This window comes from Manis javanica, chromosome 1 (genome assembly GCF_040802235.1).
Source record: "Manis javanica isolate MJ-LG chromosome 1, MJ_LKY, whole genome shotgun sequence".
Taxonomy (NCBI): domain Eukaryota; kingdom Metazoa; phylum Chordata; class Mammalia; order Pholidota; family Manidae; genus Manis; species Manis javanica.
The window spans coordinates 206,007,945-206,027,872 of record NC_133156.1 but is presented as its reverse complement, the minus strand read 5'-3'; the positions used below and the strand labels follow the sequence as shown (position 1 = coordinate 206,027,872).

Sequence of the window (19,928 nt, the reverse complement as noted above, 5' to 3'; positions counted from 1 at the left end):
TTTGGAATACCACACCATATTCTAGAACAGCCTCTACCTCTAGAATTTCTTTTGGCCACCCAAATAATGGCAGGGGGGAAGGGCACAACTGAAAGCACATGCCATGCATTAAGACAACTACTCTAGATCAACCCCTTTTCTAATCATAGTTTTTAAAAAATATATTGAAAAGATGGAGGGAGAAACTGAGTTGTTCAGTTCAGCCGGCTACTCCATTTACAACTTTATCTATAGTCAGATCTTTATTTTTGGGGGGTCACTGCACATTTCTGGCTCTGCTATATTACACTGTGTAAATATTTAGGAGAAATGATTCCTTTCAAGGATCTAAACTTCCACCATCATTATGGCAAATGAACCTGTTTATGTTATGTTTGTTAAGTAACAGCAAGCCTAAAAGAACACAAGAATTTACTAACATGTGGTAGACAAACACCACAATCAAAGAGCTTCTCATGGGGACATATCAAGAACATGAAAGTTTATTTTCACTCCCATTACCCTGTAATTTTCTTTAACTCTACTACAACAGTCCTAATTCAAACCTTTCTTATAGCTACAGGGAACAGGATACACTGAATGTACATCAATTGTACCCCAAAACTACCCACATCTCCATTTAGCTTCCCTTGATTCTAGAGCAATGGTTCTCAAACCTGATCCCGTACCAGAATCTGCCAGAATGCAAAACACAGATTGCTGGGCCCCACCCCTGGAGTTTCTGCTTCCCTACGGCCAAGAATTTTAAGAAATTCACTGGTTGCACTGATGCTGATGGCCCTGGAACCACTTTTTAAGGTTTCATTGAGGTACTGTTTATACTGTAGAAAGTTCATCCATCTTAAGTGCATAATTCAGTGACTTTTAGTAAATGTTTGTACAATCACTACCAAAATACAGTTTCAGAACATTTCCATCCCAAAAAGACCCTTGTGAAGTTTTTGTTTGCACATCCAACCCCAGGTGTGCACTAATCTACTTTCTGTCTCTATAGAGTCACCTTTCTAGATATTTCATATAAATGGAATCATAAATATGTGGTCTTCTGTATTGGGCTTTTTCGCTTAGCATAATGTTTAGAGATTCACCCATGTTGTAGCATCTGTACGTTCTTTTTACTGCTGAATAGTATTCCATTGTTCTAGAGATAACACATTACATTTATCTGTTTACCAGCTGATAGATTTTTGGTTTGGTTCCAATTTTCTAGAATTATGAATAATGCTGCAGTAAACATTTGTATACAAGATTTTATGTGGACATACATTTCATTTTTCTTGGAGAGATTCCCAGAATTTTAAATGCTGAGATATAAATTTGTTTGATTTTTTTAAGAAACTGCCTAAGGGTAATGAGAGCTCCAGTTTGTACATTTCCTTGACAATACGGGTTTTCCTTGTTACTGTCTTCCTTTTCGACTATAGCTATTCTAGTGGTTATGAATGGTTTTACTTATAGTTTAATTTGTATTTCTTTAATCACCAGGATGATGTTGAATATGCAGCCCATGTATTTATTGGCCTTTCCTAATTTCCTTTAGTGAAATACCTATTCAAATCTTTTGCCCATTTTTAATTGGCCTGTTTGTCTCTTTGTTGTTGAGTAATAGATGTTCTTTATGTATTATAAATACAAGTCCTCTATCAGATATATGACTTGGAAATATTTTCTCCCAATTTTTGTCTCATCCTTCCATTCTTTTACTTGTCTTTTGAAACACAACAGTTTTTAATCTTGAGAACCACTCTTCTAAAGCTTCAAAAGTTCAAAGGAAGTACCAAATCCTTGAAAAAAATGTGAAATCTTAGTGCTTTCCTATGTGCACAAGCAAACTGTGTCACTTAAAGTATCCGCTTTTATTTTGTTTTGTTTTAAGCAAAGCCCATCATAGCTATCATCCTAAATATATCTACCCTTTTTTAGGAGGCAGAGAAAAGGGAACTTGCAAACTAACTGGCTTTAATACATTATGAAATGAATAATTTAGCTGTAAATGGACCTAAGCTATCACCTCGAAACAGTGGAGTGCTAGCACTAAAGAACACAGACTTGTGATCCAGTGTTTTCAGAATCACTGGGTCAGTCCTATGGCTTTTGACACCATGCTTAAAGATATAAGAAATATGTCTACTTCACAAATTAATGGGAACAAAGAGAAATAGTGCATCATGGTAGAGATTATAGAGAAAGAGCATAATACCTGAAAGATACATTTGATGTTATCATTATATTTTTGTCTAATTTTGTTAGTCTTCTTCACTTATGAATGAGCCTTTTAAAATAATTCATATACCAGTACAGCCCTTCCTTTGTCAAAAATCTTTTTTATCTTAAATTAAGAGGACCCAAAGTTGGCAGCTAAACTTCAACTCTTGTTTAGGACTGTAACTTGCAAATGTATGAAACATACTTCAAGAACATATAGGATATGTTTGATTAAGGTAGAAACAATTCATTTCTAAGGTGAAACCCAAAGTACTATGTGTTATTCCTTGATGATTATCCACATCCAAAAAGCAAATCATAAGGTAAAGAAACTGATAAAATACTATTTCTATAACCATGACCTGAAGCACATATTCTATGACTCTACAGAAAACTAACAACAGGAAGGAGCCAGTTAAAAAATGAACAACCCAGTTAAGTTTATAACAAGAATCCTTCTTTATTTAACTCAAGTCAACCTAGGATCTGAAGCAAGAAGCTTTGTTTACTGAAGAACTACCAGTCTTCCCCTGTAAAATGTTTTCAAATATTTATGTTCCAATTCATGGATCCTGTTGATGACACAAAAGGCATTAGTTCTCATTGCCTTCCAATTGCTGGAGATGGATTTTATATTTCTACTAGTCTTTATAAAATACACTACAAGGAACTAGTCTGTTGGCCAATATTCGTTCACCCTTTTCTACTAAGCACATAAAGCCACTTAAGAAGAAGCTGTCCAAAGAGATGCCAGACTATATAGTTTCACATGTGATCCATGGTCTCTCAACATGATCTGGCTCCCAATAACATAACTATTAGGGCATCATCTCATCAAATTTCTTTACATTTTTTGCAATTCAAAATAAGAATTTCTCTTTTCCAAATTATACCAAATTAGGCTACCACCATCTCTGAGATGTTACTGGACTTGAGAGCCAAGATAATGAACAAGATATGAGAAACAGAAGAAACAATTTACTCAATGGCATACAGTCAATTATGATTTATCCATAGATTGAAAGATAAGATTAAACAAAACAGTAATAGTTTTTTAAGCCTTCCTTTTATACTAGAGTTCAACTCCTTTCTTCCATCAGATACCAAGTAGTAGGAGGAACAAACTCATCAGGTCGGCACTTCTTTTATTTACCAATCAGTGCTCGGTCTAAGAACACCAAGACGCTCAAGGATGAAAAAGGGAAGAGGAAGCAGCAAAGACCTCAAACAGGAGGTCTTACTCCAGAGCATCTAAGATTTGACAGTCATTAATGTGTGCATACGTATGGCAATATAATCATAATAGAAGCCCACTTTCAAAAAAATCTGCAAGTTATAAGAACACATAAACACACCCGAATCTCCTACACAAAACTGTGTGTAAATCTTAAAACTAACAGAACTATACCACTTCAGCAACTCATTCATCTATAAATAAACACCCTCTGCCTACTCCTGAAAAAGGGGAAAATGATCAGTTTTATTTGTCTTCATCTCATCTGAAAATCTTGACATTTTTCAGCAAGTAAAGTTTCCATATGGCAGGTGTCAGAATGCCTCAGCCTCCCATGTGGGGTTAGAAGACAGGAAACGCAGCAGGAGCATGTGGTCATGTCAGAGCCACATATCTCAGAATGTGCCTAAAGAACACATTTCGAGAAGAGCAAACCTCACAGTCAGTTATCTCAATCTAGTGCCAGATGCCACTATCAGAATAAAGCTATGGTGCCAAGGATTAACTGCCCAGAGAAACATTCAACTCAAGGCTCTCACAAAAGGGAAAATAGCTGAGTGCCATGGCACCTGTTCATACCCAGACTGTCTGATAATTTGGTCAAGCTAGCTCCTTCCATGCAGAGAAAACAATGGCCTTAGAATCCTTTGCTTGGTCTACAAGTGGATATTATTTCCTCAAGGTCATTTTCAATTAATTATTCTAAAGTAAATAATATGAATTTCTTACATTTGCATAATACTTACAGCTTTCTGAAAGTACCTTAAGAGCTACTAACTCAAACTAAAAGAAGTCAAGATCCTAAGTATCCTCATCATTTTACCTGTGGGGTAAGAAAACCAAAGAGTTAAATAAAATTAGACTAAGGTCATCTTAAACCAAGACTGAAGAAGAAAAAACCGGTCTCTGGACTGTTAGACAAGACTTTGTCCTATTTAGTACGTACCCTCTGCTAACTCCTCTCCTCCCAGTCATCTTTACAGGTTTTCCCAGTAATAAAAAAGCTTTGGAGCTTTTTAAAAGTTTTTTGTGAAGATCAATCTGTAGGCATTTTTCTTCTCAGAGGTTAATAATTGGCACAATGATCTACTTTATTTCTCCTCAGATCTGAGTATAAGAAACAGTAATGACTTCTAAGGAATATTCAAAGCAGGAGATGCTGGAGAAGCACAAAAGTAAGTTATTTGTTTAGGGAGTATTCATCCAGTTTGATACATCAGAAACTAAACAAACTAGGATTCACTCAGATGAGCAGTACCTGATTAATGATATAAGCTATTCATGGAAAAGAAAATTCAGTATCACTTATGTTTTTATACTCCATTGGAATATACAGAAGGATCAATGGGCCAAAGATCGATACTTCAAAATACCTGATTTTCCTCCCATACCTCAAAAGACAAAGCACAACAAGAGCCAGGACTTCATCTGGATTCAAGTTAGGAATATTTCAAAATAAAAGTGTCAACGTGAGAAAGCATCCAGAACAAGCCTAATCCTCTAATTCTCTCGCAAAGAAATCAGTTTCTTTCTCCATCACATTTTTATTTCCTGTGGCTACACCACTGAAATTTATTTATCATACACTATGCTTATGTTTACACTAAAACAATTCACTGGAATCTACATTATCTTGTTTTACCTTCTAAGTAACCAGTAAGTACTGTTCTTCAACTCTGTAGATTTGCTCAAGTAATTTCTCATCATATTTTCAGATTTATTCTAATGCCAATTAATATACACAGCATGGAAAAGATAAAAAACATTACATAAGGACTAAGAGCATTGTCACATATATATATTCTATAATGAGTATCAAATGAAATACAATTTTAAAATAAAAAAATAAAATAAATATGAAACAAAAGTAAAATTTTCTAAGTTATTTTCTTGTTCACCATTTAGTCTGCAAGTTTCCATTTCTATATGTTATTTTGATAGGATTATTTTCCATGTCTGCTGTCTTTTTTTCCTATACACTTTGCCAAGTTAATTGATTCCAGACTTCCCACATCTCATGTTTTTCTGCTTTACCCACTGAAATAGAGGGATTTGTTTTTTTTATTAACATGGGTAAAAACCAATTTGCATTCATGTTTGGAGTTAAGATGAGAGTTGGTAAAAACAAAATGTGATACTTTTGTCAAGGAATGTTTGTTTACTGCTCAAAATCATGCAAATGATAGACATATGAAATGGACAAGTTTTACCCTGGAATCGATTTGGTACATATTTCAACTAAAAGACAAACAGAACTAGGACAAACCAGATAGATATCTCATAATTTCAATGTCACTGTAAGAGTCATACCAATAGTTATCAGTTTTTTCGCTCCACAAAAAACAAGAGTACAAACGAGGGCCCTTAAATGCTGCTTGGCTAGTGACACGCACAGCAACCTCTTTGATTAAGCCAAAACACCAAAGACTATGCTTATTTTAAAATCTCTGAACATTCTCTAAAACTTAAAATAAATCCACATGTAGTCAATTCTCCCTTCAGAGCTCAATAATCTTCTAATATCTCTTTTGGTATCCCTGAGAATTTTAAATCTTAATTCTTGGGGTTATTTTTGGCCCAACTGTTTTATTTTACCTCAACAAGCCTTAATGCTAAGACAGTATCATAAACAGGGGAGGAAAGGACCCTAAAACTAACACAAGAGTAAACATAACCTCATGGTCTAATCTTACCTAAAGATAAAGACATGTCCCCATTTCTTCATAAACTTTCCTGTCCCATACTCTTAAAACGTGGCCAGTAGACATGCATATAATTTTTTAAACACAATATGCTAAATTAAGTTAGAAGGTTGTTCAGATATTTAGGCACAATACATCTTAAAGGCATACACTCTTTTTGAAAATTAAAAACAAATATAAAATTAACACAAATTAGAAACTAAATATTTGTTCTTGAGATTCCCAAAGAAAATCATAGCTGTCCCTTAGTATGTACTTAATGCCACGTGTAAAGAAAATCTGAGATATAATCTGATCCTGAATAATTTAAACTACAGACTTCCTGATTTCCTAGTGCTGGCAGTCAACCTTCAACAGTAACTGTGCACAATAGTTGAAAGAACTTTTAAGTTTGTTTTAAATATGAAGTCTCTGTTCCCAAGTAAATTTTAAATGTTTAGTGTTGTTTTGAAAATATTTTATTGTGAAGGTATTGAATGAATTTTTCCTGTTAATTTCAAGTTTCCTAACTCATGTAGAACAATTTTAAGTAAAATTGAAATCTCTAAAGTGACATTAATGTAGCACATCACACAGCTCGTGTCCCATTCCAGTATTATTTTCATTGAAAAATTAAAAAAAAAAAACAAAAAAAGATATTAGACTATAAACCCAAATGTGCATGTTAATGTAACTTTGACTTTTTTATTCTTAGGGGAAAACTGAATAGTGGGGTTTCTTCTTTATGGGCAATTATAAACAGTGAACTGCTAAATGTAAGAAATATTTTTACTAAAAATAGATACAAAAATGATTTAAATCATAAGTCTTCATCAAACAAAAGTTACTGATAGTCACATTCTTTACAGTAATATGGAAAATGATAACATTTTCCCTGCATTTAAACATGTTCACATATTTAAATTTAAAAGGAAAAAAGAAAAGAGAAAGGGAGGGAGGGAAGGGAAGCAGATAAACATTTTCAGGAGAGAGCAACAGAGCACACATACACATATAACTGGTGAATCCATTAAAATATTTTTCTTCACTAAAATATGTAGGATTGCTTAAAAAGAAGTAACAGAATGTTAACCAATCCACCCTCAACAGTTTACTTCCCCCAAGTATCTACCCACCCTAACCTCAGGGAGATATACTGGTAGTAAAATGAATGCATTTTCCTCACCTGGAATAAATCACTACCAATGTGAGCAAGTTTGACAGTATCCATTTCTAACCTTATCTAGTGGTTAAAAAACAAAACCTCACATATTAGAAACACACACACACAAACACACAAAGAAACTAAAAATCATTTTTTCTTTTCCTCCAACCTAATTCCCAGGCTTAGAAACCAGGCTCTGTCAGTAGGTATTTTTCAAACACCCATTTCTATTTCCATTTGTCCCTTTAAATAGTCCTCCATATACTTAAAGAAATGCAGGTTTTTAAGATAATTTTTCAGAAATAAATTAGCATGCATGCTTTTGTATGTGTGAATATAGATTCTATATTTGCTTCAAGCTCTAACTTCAGATTTTAAAATGTTATATAGATACACAACCACACAAAAAATAACTTCGATCTGAAGTTAGTTTACTTCACCATTTTTAAATGTGAGGGCCAGATTTTTAAAGCAAATAATACTTTTGAGTAAGAAAGATGTAGATATAAATAAAGAATAAAGAGGCATAAAATTTACACATTTTACACCTGAATTTATTGTCCTTATGGAAAACAGTGTTTTTGTTACTAACATTAGAATTTCTGTATTAGGCCCCACATCTTAATATCTATGGGGAAAAAGTCTTTTAAGTGTGTAAGAGTATTTCAGGTGAGGCTCCTATGAAAACACCTGCCAAGAAGGTCAAACTATCATATTTAATGGAACACAGGATTTACAAAGTGCTGCAGATGTTCAAAGGCATTCCCTGCACTGAGTATCACAACCATTGCAAGAGAAGACTTCACTCCAGGCACATGTCTAAGTCGTTACCCTGAATTTTTTCTTGTCAAATTAAAATGTCAAAAATTATTCTATCAAAAGCTGTCCCTAAGGAATCCAGCTCAAACTAATTAGTAAAATCAGACCTTTTAATGGGGAAAAAATATCTTTTCCCATTGATATCTGAAATTAGCATCCTAAAAGAGAAGTTTCACCTAAGCAGTTAGATTAAGTGCTACTGATAGCTATAATAACACACAGGCTGCAATTCCTTTTCAAATGAACAAATACAAAGGAAAAAGAGAAACACAAGTGTTTTCATAGTGAATGACTGCCTAGGATTAGTTATAAAAAGCCATGGTTAGAGGTACAGATATACATGAGTATTGTGAACTAACAAATCAAAGTCAAGTGAAATCCTCTTTTGACAAGGTCAGAGCACCCATTCCCCTAGCACAGTAACTGACTGAATTTCAGGTTGTAGAAGGTGCTTCAGGAAAATAAAATCCACCACAAATCACTTAATGTTTCTCTATTGCCTTGGATGAGCAAATAAAATCCCCTAAGAGAAACATTTCCTGTTCACTTTGTTTTCCAAAAGCTGCATATAATTCAGAGAGTGCCCTGTAGGAATGCTCATTCACGAGCAGCTAAGTGGGCAGATGTAATAGGTGTTCTTTGGCAGCCAATCATCCTCTTTTTCACCTGAAAGTCCAGATGAACTTATATAAAGGACATTTCTAATTTACCCACAGACATGAGTTATGTTCATCTACCAGAAAGGGCTATTGTTTTTCTGTAACTTTCCCCAAAAGTTCTAAAATTACTTCAAAGGACAGAAATACAAGCAACAGGACAAACAGGCTCACAGAATAAGACTGTTTACATGAGGCATGTACTTAAGTTACCTTATCTAGGCTGAACATTTGGCAAAAATCATCATATGACTTGTGGCTACTAAAGTAATCAAAAGGTTTGATTCTAACTATGGCCAAGAGACAATGTCAAAAGTAAAAATGCAGTAGTGTATATTCCTATGTATATACTCCTTCTGCACTTCTCACAAAAAGCATCTTTGACCTGAAGTATCAAGTATTTCCCAATATTGTTGCTTTTTTAAGTCTCCATTCCCAGATACTAAGTTTCTGTTTTGTGGCTCAAGTGATGACAAACAGATCATTTCCTATTCACTCCACTTACCTCATCACCAACAAGACTGCTAGAATTCAGTTATGTTAAGAATTATTTTCAACAGCCACCTTCAATTACAAATGTTTGACATGATCACAGACTTCCAATGCTAATCCCCTTTCAAGCTGAAAACCCACACAAGGGCCTTTTGAGAAACACAGCATGCCTATTTTCTTTGCTTTTTCTTATCCTGCAAAGCAGCTGAAATACTTGAATCCTTTCTCTCCTCCCCCACCACTACTATCCACCTCTTATGCAAAGTAACACACAGACCCATAAGCTTTCGTCAAGATATGAGTCTTAATAAAGGAGTTTTCATGATTAAAACATTGTTTTTCTAAGTATGCTTCTAAACCTGAAAGCTGTTTAAAGAAAGGGAAAAAAATCATGTAATTGACTCTCATTTCCCCAAGTTTTCTACGTAGACTACTTCCTTAGTTTACATGCATCTGCTTGGCCTAGGCATACTTAACTTCCAAAGCTCTCCTGCTCACCACAATTCTTTCATGGTACTGATGAGAACATCTGACTAGTATATAGTCTAGTCACCTAAATGAGAATTAGATTACCCTCTGAAAATTTCACTCCTTCAGAATGCTCTCTTAAAAAAACACTGGCCACTTAATGAAGTATTTAGTTTCAACTCAACATTGAGACAAATTTAGTTCATGCTGAATTCTAAAACATTCAACTTTCAAAACACTTAGGTTTAAAGGAAAACTCAAGAGATGTTGCATTTCACTACCTTAATAAAAAAAACTATTTGAAATATTGATCTATTCATGAAGAATATCCATTATATACCCCAATGTAAAGAAAACTTGGATCTACAATCTTATCAACATAAGAAATGATACTTCTCAGTTGAAGAGATATTTTTAAATTTCAAAGAATAACACAACTTTCTGGCACACCAAACTTAGGCATTTATGCCAAGAGCATATATTGAAGTCTCTACTATTTCCAAATGACAACCAACTGGAGCTTTGAACAAAAAGACAGTGATTTGGCTTTATGTGTAGGTGGATTCATAAAAATTGCTCTTATCCTGAATTTTTATAAGTCAAATTCCATTTTAAATGCAACAAGAGAATCCACTAGCTGAAGGATCAACAAAGTGAAATCTTTATAGTACAAAGAATTGATTGGTAAAACAATTGACCTCCCCTTCCATTATGAGCTTTTAACTTGTGATTTTGTGTTTAGAATTTGCATAAATGAACAATACTTTAAGCCTGTATCATGTCTATGTTGACCATGGAAACATGGATCCCCATGTTTTGCTGTCAGAGGAAAGAGAGGTCTGTCCCCTTTAACCTAATTTACTTGATGTTCCTAAGGGAAGTGGAATGAGGTAAAAACCTTATGCTGAGAAAAACCAAACAAGAATTCAACCACCACTCACAAATCAGCCTTGGAGCATATCCCCTCAGCTAAAGGAGAGGAAAATCAGAAAGTATAGGGAATCAGGGTGTGTCACCCCAAAACATGCCACTTTGACAGTGTAGTTATTTTAAGCTGAAGGATCTGAGAAATGGCAGGTACGGGAAGAACTTTACGATCCCCTTCTCCCCGGAAGCAGGTCACAGGATTGTGTGAAAGGCATCCTCCCTGTACTCTGAGGAAGGAGTATCCTAGGAATGCTGGGAAGAATGCACTCTAGCCTGGCTAAATTTCCCTCAGTTTCCCACGGTTAGCTCCTTTCTGTCCTATCATGTTTTCCCATTAACTTTCCACTCTTCATCATACCTAGTATAAAAAACCTCAGGCCGTAACAGTTTCTTTGGGTCTTCATTTCCTTAGGAATATTCTCATGTCACATAACATATTAAATAAATGTGTATGCTTTTCATACCCACCTTACAGCACACCAGAAGTGGTGGCAAGATCTTCTCCTTCTGCCTCTACATTCTTTATCATATAAAACTATGTCAGGCCAAAGGCAAAATCCCTCAGTAATTATCTCAACAGTGCCTGAGATTTCAAGTTCAAAAACTGTCACGGTACTGATGAGAACATCTGACTAGTATATAGTCTAGTCACCTAAATGAGAATTAGATTACCCTTTGAAAATTCCACACCTTCAGAATGCTCTCTTTAAAAAAACTGGCCACTTAATGAAGTATTTAGTTTCAACTCAACATTGAGACAAATTTAGTTCATGCTGAATTCTAAAACATTCAACTTTCAAAACACTTAGGTTTAAAGGAAAACTCAAAAGAGATGTTGCATTTCACTACCTTAATAAAAAAAAAAACTATTTGAAAGAGTTTTAGGGCCCACAAAGAACAAAAACTGGCTGGCTTGATCACTGAGGCTCAGGTCCCTTCTGGAACATGAGGAGTTGGACTAGATCTTTGACGACATTCTAACTCCAATATTGTATTATGATATAGAAAAATTCCTTATTGCTAAAAAATGGATGAAAATAGATTAATCTGAATATAAACTCAGACTTGTTCAGAAGTTTTTTGCTATTGTCTCTACTATCTCCACATAAACAATGGAAGGTAAAAGGTAAACTAAGAGTGTTAAAAATAGGCACATGTATTCCCTTGGTCAAACTTCCTGGAACCACCTACCCATATTTAAGCAATAGAGGGGTGAAAAAATGTGTACTGGAAATAGTATGAGATGTAAGATCAAATAACCTAGACTTGAGTACCCCCCTTCCATTAAGTCTTTAATCTATACCAGCCTGCATTTCAGTTTCCTCACCTGTAAAATGCAAATACTTACAACCAGGGGGTTACTATGAGAAATAAACAAGAATAGGGCATAGTAAGCCTATAGGATAGTATTACAAAAAAGTCCAAATTGAAGAATTTATTAAAATCTACTTTTATTCACCTATAAGAAAAGTACATCATGATTTAAGTTAGAAATACATATTATAATGCAAAGTAATTTACTATAAAATAAAAATACTTCCCAAGTAAAACTCCTAAAGTCGATATATGAGGTAAGTTTCTTGATTTTTGACTGGAGTAACCTCCCTTTTTTCCCTTCCTCCCCTTCCTCCCTTCTCTTTCTCTTTCTCTGACTCTCTCTCTCTCTCTCTCTTTCTTTCTTTCTACAAAGCAGTTACCTATTGACATAGCATATAAGCAGGAAAAGTTTGTTGTGGTGAGGTAGCATCTTGGATAACCAGCAGTACTAAACATAAATGTAACTTCACAAGTGATAACCAGCAGTACTAATACAAATATAATTTCACAAGTGATGACCAGCAGTACTAAATACTACAAACATAACTTCACAAGTAAACGGGTATGAATCTCAACAAAAAACAAATGTGAGATATACAGTTTAGCAACTCAATTATGAAAGAAAAGGAAAAAGATTACTTTAACTATGGGATGATTTAACTATGACTTAGTTTAGCTAGCTCACAAGATAAAATCATGCAGAAAAACAGTTTCTTACATGCCTACCTAACCCATGACTGGAATGAAAACAAATACACACTTTGGACTCTTCTCAGCAAGAACATGATGGAATGGGGATGTTGGAATGTCTGAGACCTTCTGGCTCCATCATTATGGAAACCAATGAACAGTCTGAGTCAGGGTTTCCAGAGGAAATATCTATTTTCATCACAGTCTCTCTGGAATAAGTGCTTTTTCATTGTGTTCCAATTCTCATTTAAAGTACTTTTCAAATTATTAACAACTTCCTTATACCTTCAAGTTTTATAGCATTAACAATTTTCAAAGCATTTTCAAACAAAAATGCCACGTCTGTCTTAGATTATGAAAATCCAATACACCATATTCTTTATCAAATACCCTATTCAGTCCTTTTATCATGGATGTCACTCTTTAATTTTAAAAAAGAATTTCTGTATCTCCTGAGAAAACATATGACTAAGATATTTGGAAACTAATAGTGCTTTAAGCTCAAGAATAGCAAATACAGTGAGAATCTGAGAACAAGACAGGGTAGATGAAATTATATCCTACTGGACATAAAGTGAAACCATTTCAGCATGAAAGAAGACTTATTATTAGCTACTAAGTTTCAGCACTTAAAGGGTCAGACACTGTTGTGTTGTATAAGTATTAATTTCTTTTATCTTCACAACAACTATTATCCCATATAAGAGCTGAGGAACCTGAGGTACAGAAAGGTTAGGTTAATTTGCCAAAGTTTATACAACTATTTAGTGTCAGAGTTACAGTATGAGCACAGATACTTCGACTCAAGAGCCCACATTCTTCACCACTATTTTGAACTACGTACTGTCTTCAACAGACTACAGATATACCATTAATATTCATATTCCTGAGGCAGATATTATCATTATTCTCATTTCACTAATTAGAAAACTGAAGCTCAAAGAGATTAAGAAACCAACCATTGTGGAAAGCAATATGGAGGTTCCTCAAAAAACTAAAAAACTAAAACATTAACAAATTCTTCTGACCCCAGAGGGAGCAGGCCTGAGATTACACCCCAGGACTGTATGACTGTAGCCTGTGCTCTTAGATTTAGCACTACACACACCACCTACTGAAGAGGCAGTGACTCCACCACCACAAGCCCCTCACCACCCATTCTGATACTTATTTCTCCTCCTGACTGTTCTATGCAATAATGCCTCTTCAAAGAACCTATTGAATATTTAAGTAAACATCCACAACATCTTCCAATTTACTTGAGCACTGCTCTATGAGATTATTTTGAGCAGAATGAACAGAACACTGTTGTATGTTAATTTCCAAACTAGGTTGGTAGCACTTGTCAACCCAGTTGTTTGTGAGTGGAGTGGAAAATGGTAGAAAGAATGGTGGGTCTAGCAGCAGCCTCAAAGCCCTGGGTCATGCCTCTCTCTTAATCCATAACACCTTGTTTGGAAACCACAGCTGAGGATGAGGTAGGCAGTAATCTTCCACTTTACATTTTTTTTTGTTTTTTTCCAGATACTTTATTTAAAACATTAACAAATTCTTCTGACCCCAGAGGAAAAAAAAAAATCCTGAAAAAATTCTGTGGAGGCCTTTAGTGAAGAATAAGGAAAGGAGTAATATTCTCTTTGGCACCTTTTTAACAAGTTTATTAGTAAAATCCCAATTTGGGGGCTTGTCACCAATGAATGAAGAGCTTCAGAATACACCTTTCTTGGTATGAAAAAACAGTCCAAGGGTAATACTTCATTCATCTTTTTAATCATTTACACAAAATCTGGTCCACTTCTTCATTTACTAGTCAGTTTTCCTTAAATAAAAACACAAAACTATACCTTTGGTTACAGCATTAACTCTTTTGGTATAAGAGCTCGTGCCTTTGATTTGTCCCTCAGGTAGATTTATCATTACCTTCACCGATCTTCTGAACCCATGAATATTTTTTGCATGATGATTTAAAGCAGCCAGGAGGCCAGGAGAATGGCCAGGAGAAGCAGCAAGGAATTGACGCTTGTACATTTTTTTCAAAAAAATAAAAGATGGGGAACTACCATGCCTGAGACAAGAAATCAGTCTGTAAAGAGAACTTCAAGTTCTTTTCATTGGCCATTGAATGGTACCACCAAAACAGCCGGGTTGTGATATAATAAGCAACGATCACATCGACAGCATAGTGTTTATGTGCTATAAGAATGTGGATGATCCCACTCAGCAGCCAGCAGATTAAATGATACCACCAAGTGATGAGGCAAATATTCTTTGATGAACAAGTAAGTGTCCACACAACTGTGTGACCACCGAACAGGAAGTCTCCACACAGGATATGTGATCCAGTTATGGACAATCCACCACCAGAAATCAACAGTAGAATCCATTGTACTTTTGCCTGGGAGTCTCCATTGAGCTTTGGAGGGCACTGGAAATGAATTCCTGGCACAGGGAGAGTAGTGACATACATTGTAATACAGCGATACAGGTATAAAATCCCAATGATAAAAAAGAATCTGCGCCCCACTATTCACTTGTATCTCAGAAACAGTCACTGGGTGATCCATAATCCAACTAATATAATCCCGTTTATTTCTGATACAGAAAATGCCCCGATCAATGTAATCAAAATAGTCTGGGAGTGGAGGGCTGAGCTCCTTGGGAGGGACCCTCTTGTGTACAACTATGGTCATGACAGTTGTCAGGACAAGGTTAAAGACAGCATACATGAAGGCAATGCCTGTTTTCCACCACTCTAGGGGAAATTTGTTCCTCGAGTCAGTGGGCACAGCAATTTGGATGTAGTCTGGGTACTTTTTGGTGCCCTTTCACAACCCATTGAATAAGCTCTTCAGTTTCCCATTGCCATTTTTGTTTTCTTCTTCAACAGTTTCAGCAGGTCTTGTGTAAATGTTTGTAGGATCACTGGTTTGATTTTCCACATGTTCTTCAAGTTTTGCTGTCTCTATGACATCCACTGTCTCCCCAGTCTTGAAATCAAAAAGGAGATGGTAAAGTTCTTGTTCTTTGTGGGAACTTAACTTTTTAAAATGCTTCTGCTTCCAAGATCAACATGGACTCTTATAACTGATTCTGTTTGCTAGCACAGAAAGTAGAAGGTAGTCATCTGATTGTTGTTCCTCCCACACAGTGAATATACAGTTATCCACTGTATATTCACTACTTTCAGGAAAGAAAGATGATTTCCTTTCTCCCAAAGATGTTACTATTTCACCCGCGGGCCCGGTGGCAGCAGCGCCCACTCCCGCTGCCATGGCTCTCAGGGCTTGGAGCGTCCACTTTACATTTTTACATGTCTAGGGCTTTCTTAGGAATCAACCCAGAAACCATTTTTGTTTTCCACAGACTATAAAGGAATAGTTTGCAAAAGGACAGATAATAGAATAATGACCTGAAATTTTTCTATATAAAGGACACAGCTTTATGTAAGCAACTAAATCCCGTTAAACAGAAATATCTGATTAGATTACTTTGTTTACAATAAGCCAACTTACAAACTGTCAAAGCATGTACATTTTTCAGTTTGTACAACTAAAAATTTTATTTAAATCTCATTTTGCTCAGAGAGAAATGGCATATTTGGGCTTTCTCTATGGCTTTCTCAAAGTGAGCTCCTGAAAATGAACAAGGCTGAAAAACAAGGTAAGGAATAGCTAGATCCTAGTTAAAGGATCCCAGTTTCATTTTCACTGAAAATGAAAACAAAATGTTTAGTTTCCTTAAATATAGGTAAGCAAAAAATATCAATTATTTTGGAGAGACAAAGGGAATAACTTTATAGTCCTTAGCAGACCCCATACTTATGGGTTCTCAACTAAGCAACATGGGCACCCCTTTGCCCTTACACCACCTCACCTCACACCCATCCCCTTCCAACAAATCTTTGGCCTCCATTAGCCCAGGGAAAAGGAAAACCTTCACCAAAGCAAAAAAGAAATAAAAAGTTCGTCTGGCTTGTTGCGTCCAAGGCTTCAGGTGGCCAGGTAGACAGTTTACAAGGTTATCTTTGATTAAGCACAGTTTTCATTGTGCTCACCCCAACCATCATATTCCCTTTTATTTCCTTAAATATAGTCAACATATGTACACTACACTCTTCATGTGATAATTCCCAAAATTGAATTTTTGCTGGGTCAAAGAAAATTCTGTTACTTCTGCTGACTCAGGACATATATGATTTTTTTTAAATTGGGTATTCATTTTTCCTGGAATTTTAACTCTAAAAAATTATTGTTGCCCGGATTTTCCTTCAGAGGGGTGAAATTTGCCTCTGCTATATAGCATGGAGCATTCTTTTTCATGCATTAAATCATTTAATCCTTGCAACAATCCTTATGAAGTACACTTCATGTTTAACATAAGACACAGAAAGGACAGGCAATTACTAGTCAAAAGAAAGTACTTCCACATGTCAGTCAAGGAGGGCCCAAGAAGCAGTCTTCAGCAGACTGTGCAGAATAGCAGCAGGTTCCACGTCCTGGTGATCGGTACTTCTTGCTGTTGCTGGGCCAATTCAGGTCCAGGCCTACATGATTATATCTGCTCAAGCTATGAAATTGGTTTAATTGAAGAGCATCTGGAAGAGATATACCTCTAGCCCAGGATACTTGTGAGAAAGTAGATTCACACCTATTCCCACTGCCAAAGAGCATTTGCTTTTGACATCTGATAGCTACAAGATCTCCACATTCACCACCAAGATACAAAAAGCTGTAGAGAGCTGGAGAAGCAGCAGAAGAGAGTGCCAGTTCCGGAAGGTATAAAGAAACTCCTACAATTCAATAACATTTACAGACAACCCAATTCATAAATGAGTAAAGGACCTAAACAGACATTTCTCCAAAGACAAGATACAAATAGCCAATATGCACATGCAAAGATTCTCAACATCATTTGTCATTATGGAAATAAAAATAAAAACCACTTCATACCTACTAGGATGGCAAGTCAAAAAAAAGAAAAAATAATAAATGTTAGCAAGGATATGGAGAATTAGAAATTAGAACCCTCCTGCATTACTGATAAAAATGTATAATGTTGCAGCCACTGTGGGAACCATTTTGACAGTTTCTCAAAAGTTAAACATAAAACTACCATAAGGAATTGAAAGCAGGGACTCAAACAAATATTTGTACCCCAGTGGCCACAGCAGCACAAGAGGCAAAAGATGAAAACAATCCAAGAGTCCATCAACAATGAATGATTAAAAGATGTGGTATATACATACAAATAAAAAACTTTTCAGTCATAAAAAGGAATGAAATTTTGATAAAACATGGGTGGACCCTGAAAATATCATTCTAAATGAAAGAAGCCAGACAGAGAAGGACAAATATTGCATGATTCCACTTACCTAAGGTTCCTAGAACAAGCAAATTCGTAGAGACAAAAAGGGAATAAATATTACTAAAGGTTGGGGGGAAAAAAGGTGCTAGGGTAAATTGCTATATGGGTATAAAGTTTTGGTAGGATATAGATAATAGTGATTGTTATACAATACTGTTAATTTATTTAATGCTACTGAATTGTACTCTTATGCATGATTAAAATGGTAACGTGTACTTTGCCACAGTAAAACAAAAGTAATGCTAGTGATAAATAAATAAATAAAAGCTAAAAGGATTGAAACAATTAAATCTGTTATACAACAACAGCAGAATGAAATTAGAAACCAGAGAGAAATTTGGGAAATTCACAAATATAGTTGATCCCTGAACAATGAAGGGGTTAGAGATGCTGAACCCCCAGGGTCAAATATCCAGATGTAACTTTTGACACCCCCAAAACATAACTACTAATACTCTTATTAGTTGACTGGAAGTCTTACCAATATTGTTGTTGATTGGAAGCCTTACTGATAACATAAATAGTTGATTAACACATATTTTGTATGTTATATGTATTGCATATTGTATTCTTACAATAAAGTAAGCTAGAGGAAAGAAAATGGTTTTTTTTAGAATTTTGGAAAATTTGAAAAGAGATCTGCATATAAGTGGATTGGCACAATTCAAACCCATGTTGTTCAAGGGTCAACTACATGTGGAAACTGAACAATACACTCCTAAATAACTAATGGGTCAAAGGAAACAAGAAAATACTCTCAATGAAAATAAAGACATAACATATCAAACATTATGGGATACACCTAAAGGAACTTAAAGGAAAAATTATAGCTGTAAATGACTATATTAAAAGAGAAGAAAGCCCTCAAATCTAAAATTTAATCTTCCAGCTAAGACACTGGGGAAAAGAAAGAGTAAACTAAACCTAAAACAAGCAGAAGGAAGGAAATAATTAATATTAGAACAAAAATCGATGAAAGAGAGAGGAGAAAAACAATAGAGAAACTCAATGAAATTGGGAAGTTGGCTCTTAGAAAATATCCACAAAATTGACAAACCTTTAGCTAGATTGATGAAGAAACAAAGACTTAAATTACTAAAATCAGAAATGGAAAGAGGATATTACTACTGACTTTAGAAAAATAAAAATGATCATAAAGGAATAATAAGAGATATTGCATACTAATAAATTAGATAACTTAGAAGAAATAGACAAATTTCTGAAAAGATGCAAACTACTGAAAATAACTAAAGAAACGGGATACACCTAAAGGAACTTAAAGGAAAAATTACAGCTGTAAATGCCTATATAAAAAAAAAAAAGAAAGCCCTCAAATCTAAAATTTAATCTTCCAGCTAGATACTGGGAAAAAAAAAAGAGTAAACTATCTGAATAGACCTGTAACAAATGAAGATATTGAATTAGTAATAAAAAATCTACCCACCAAAACCAGGCCCAGATGGCTTTACCGCTGAATTCTACCAAAAAAGAAAATAAAACAAAAAAACCAATGTAATACCAATTCCTCATAAACTCCAAAACACAGGAGGAACCCTTCCCAAATCATTCTAGGAGGCCAGTATTACCGATATCAAAATCAGACCAACAGAGCAAAAGAAAACTACAGACCAGAATCTCTTATGAATATGGATACAAAAATTTTCAGCAAAATTATCAGCAAACCAAACTGAGCAACATATAAAACAATTATACACCATGACCAAGTAAGACTTACCTGAAGAATGTAAGGTTAGTTCAACATACAAAAATCAATTAATGTAATATATCATATTGACAGAATAAACCCCCAAAAATCATATAGCCTCAGCAGACACAGAAAAAGCATTTGACAAAATCTAACATCCTTTCATGATAAAAATCCTAAAAAATTGAGGATTAGTGTACACTTA

At 35.0% G+C, this 19,928-nt stretch overlaps 1 protein-coding gene and 1 pseudogene across 2 annotated transcripts in view; both read right to left on the bottom strand.

Annotated features, from left to right (window-relative positions):
• Positions 1-19,928, bottom strand: part of SRBD1 (S1 RNA binding domain 1) — a 202,996-nt gene that overhangs the window by 92,788 nt on the left and 90,280 nt on the right. The window lies entirely within an intron of this gene.
• Positions 934-19,043, bottom strand: LOC140843619 (phosphatidylcholine:ceramide cholinephosphotransferase 2-like; annotated as a pseudogene).